At 44.6% G+C, this 2,643-nt stretch overlaps 1 pseudogene; it reads left to right on the top strand.

Moving 5' to 3' along the window:
- Positions 1-1,538: 1,538 nt before the first annotated feature.
- On the top strand, positions 1,539-2,174 carry LOC118848604 (annotated as a pseudogene).
- The last annotated feature ends 469 nt before the right edge of the window (positions 2,175-2,643 follow it).

Here is a 2,643-nt window from a genome sequence, read left to right as displayed (position 1 = left end):
TAGACTGTTAGAGTCAGAGTCAGGAAGACTTGAATTTGAATCCTCATTAGATCCTTCCTACCTTGGAGACCCTGGGCAAGTCACTTAACCTGTGCCATCCTCAGTTTCAAAATAGTAGTTACCTGACAGGGTTGCTATGAGGACCAAATGAGATAATATAAGCAAAGTGCTTTGCTATCCTTAAAACTCTATATGAATGCTAGTTATTACTATTACTACACTGGGAAACCATTCTGGTGTCTTACTGTATGTATAATAAAGAAGGCTTTCCTTAGGTCTGAATATCTCCTGGTACACTTAAAATTCATTTTAGGGCACAGAATCATTTTAACCAATTGATCAGCAAATGAATGACATCTGCTGTATGGTGTGTTACAAGATTTGGCTTCTGCCCTCAAGGACATCAATCTACTTGAGAAGAGTCAAAAAGAAGAAGGGGCATAATATGATTATTTCAAATAGTGGCTTAAGCATTCAAAACAGTAGGTCTTATTCAAAGAAAGGAGAGCTCTCTGGGGACTCAGATGGTCAAAGAAAGTAGAAACTGAGGTATTGAAGAATGAGTTTGAGTTAAATAGATGGGCACAGACACGGTAAACAAGACAGGGAAGGGACAGGGAAAACTCTAAGCTTGTCTGAGGTCTTTCAACTTAAGTTCTCAGGGGTCCAATAGCATTTATTGCTACTGTCTTTCCAAATTCTTGCTTCAGTTTGCTGTTGTTGGTGTTTGTCCTTCATTCTCGAAGAGGACTATGACATCAGGAAGATGATGCCATGACTTGCAAGCGAATTGGATTTAAGTAGGGGAAGACTGTGCAAAGTCACCAGCCCCCCCTTCTCCTCCAGAGTCATCTGTGTCCAGTGGCAAGATATAGAACAGGAGAATTGAGATGGCCTCTTGCTTCAGTTGCTACCTGAGGAAGTTGCATGCCCCTCAGATCCTTTCTTCCCTGACTCCTTCCCCAAAGATATTTTCACTTAGCCAATGCTCTTGCTGACATCTCCCGGTGCTCAGCTCCTTCTTCATAAGCTTCAGATGCTGCCTTTGCATGCAGAGGAGCCCATCCCTTCTCCTCCTCATAGTTCTGGCCATGAAGCTGGCCTGATGATCCCATGGAATGTAAGCATTCTGAGTACTTCCAGAATTCCAGGAAGGATCTAATACAGTATCAGGAGACGGCAATCCCCCACCTCCCCTGCCCCAGCAAACACAGATTAGTGACAATAAAGGCCTGAGTACAAGGAAAGCCAATGAATCCCTCCTCTATATTTCCTAGCATTTCTTTCTCAGTCTGCTGTTATTTACGACTTAGCTCTGTATTGGATTATTAAACAATATGAGGTCTACAAAGGACCCAGCTGTCATAAGACAGGCGTGTGCACACATATGCATATACACAAACACACACACACACACACACACACACACACACACACACACACACACAGATTAAGTAAAGAATGAAACGTTTCGGCTTCAGGACGCTGCTTTCCTTTCCGATCGGCTGAGGTGCGGGTGAGGAGGGCTCTAAGCAGCCATGGCGCCCAGCCGACATGGCATGATTCTGAAGCCCCATTTCCACAAAGACGGGCAAAGACGAGTTGCCACATGGTTTAGCTAGCCAGCTAGGAAGATAAGAAGGCGAAAGGCCCGTCAAGCAAAAGCCAGTCGAATTGCTCCTCGCCCTGCATCTGGTCCTATCCGGCCCATCATGAGGTGCCCTACTGTCCGATACCACACCAAAGTACGTGCTGGTAGAGGATTCAGCTTGGAAGAGCTTCGGGTGGCTGGTATTCATAAAAAAGTGGCACGGACTATTGGTATCTCTGTGGACCCTCGACGCCGGAATAAGTCTATAGAGTCTCTCCAGGCAAACGTGCAGCGCCTGAAAGAATATCGTTCCAAACTGATCCTCTTCCCAAGGAAACCATCTGCACCCAAGAAGGGAGATAGCTCTGCTGAAGAACTCAAGTTGGCAACCCAACTTACAGGACCAGTTTTGCCCATCAGAAATGTCTACAAGAAAGAGAAAGCTCACGTCATTACTGAAGATGAGAAGAATTTCAAGGCATTAGCTAGTCTTCAAATGGCCCAGGCCAATGCCCCTCTCTTTGGAATCCGGGCAAAACGAGCCAAGAAGGCTGCAGAGCAAGATGTGGAGAAGAAAAAGTAAACAGCCTCTGAGAACTTTGAATAAAATAATACAAAATTTAAAAAAAAAGAATGAAACATTTCAGTCTTAGTGTGTAAAGGAGACGAAGTTCCACTTCGGTGTCCTCCTTTGGAATCCCCCTTCTCCTCCAAGGGACGGCTTTGTTCCTCCATGCACCCCAGGCATCTAGCTCAGTTTTGCAATCTATCAGATAATTCCCACTGAAGGGCACCCAGTGTAGATAAGAGAAAAGGCATGAATTTAGGATTAGAAAGGATTAGAGGTATGTTAATCCATGGGATCTGATAGAGATCAAGTGAAGCAGTATAGAGGAAGAAAAGAGGAAGGTCCAGGACAGAGCCCTGGGGTTCACCCACCATTAATGAGAATGACATGGATGAAGATTCAGCAAAGGAGATTGAGGAGTGGGCATATAAGTAGGAGGAGAATCAGTATAGAGTAAAATTGTGGAAACATAGAGAAAAGAGAA

The sequence above is a fragment of the Trichosurus vulpecula genome, chromosome 4 (genome assembly GCF_011100635.1).
Source record: "Trichosurus vulpecula isolate mTriVul1 chromosome 4, mTriVul1.pri, whole genome shotgun sequence".
Classification (NCBI taxonomy): domain Eukaryota; kingdom Metazoa; phylum Chordata; class Mammalia; order Diprotodontia; family Phalangeridae; genus Trichosurus; species Trichosurus vulpecula.
Note: the sequence above shows the minus strand (reverse complement) of the source record. Positions and strands in the feature narration are given on the sequence as shown.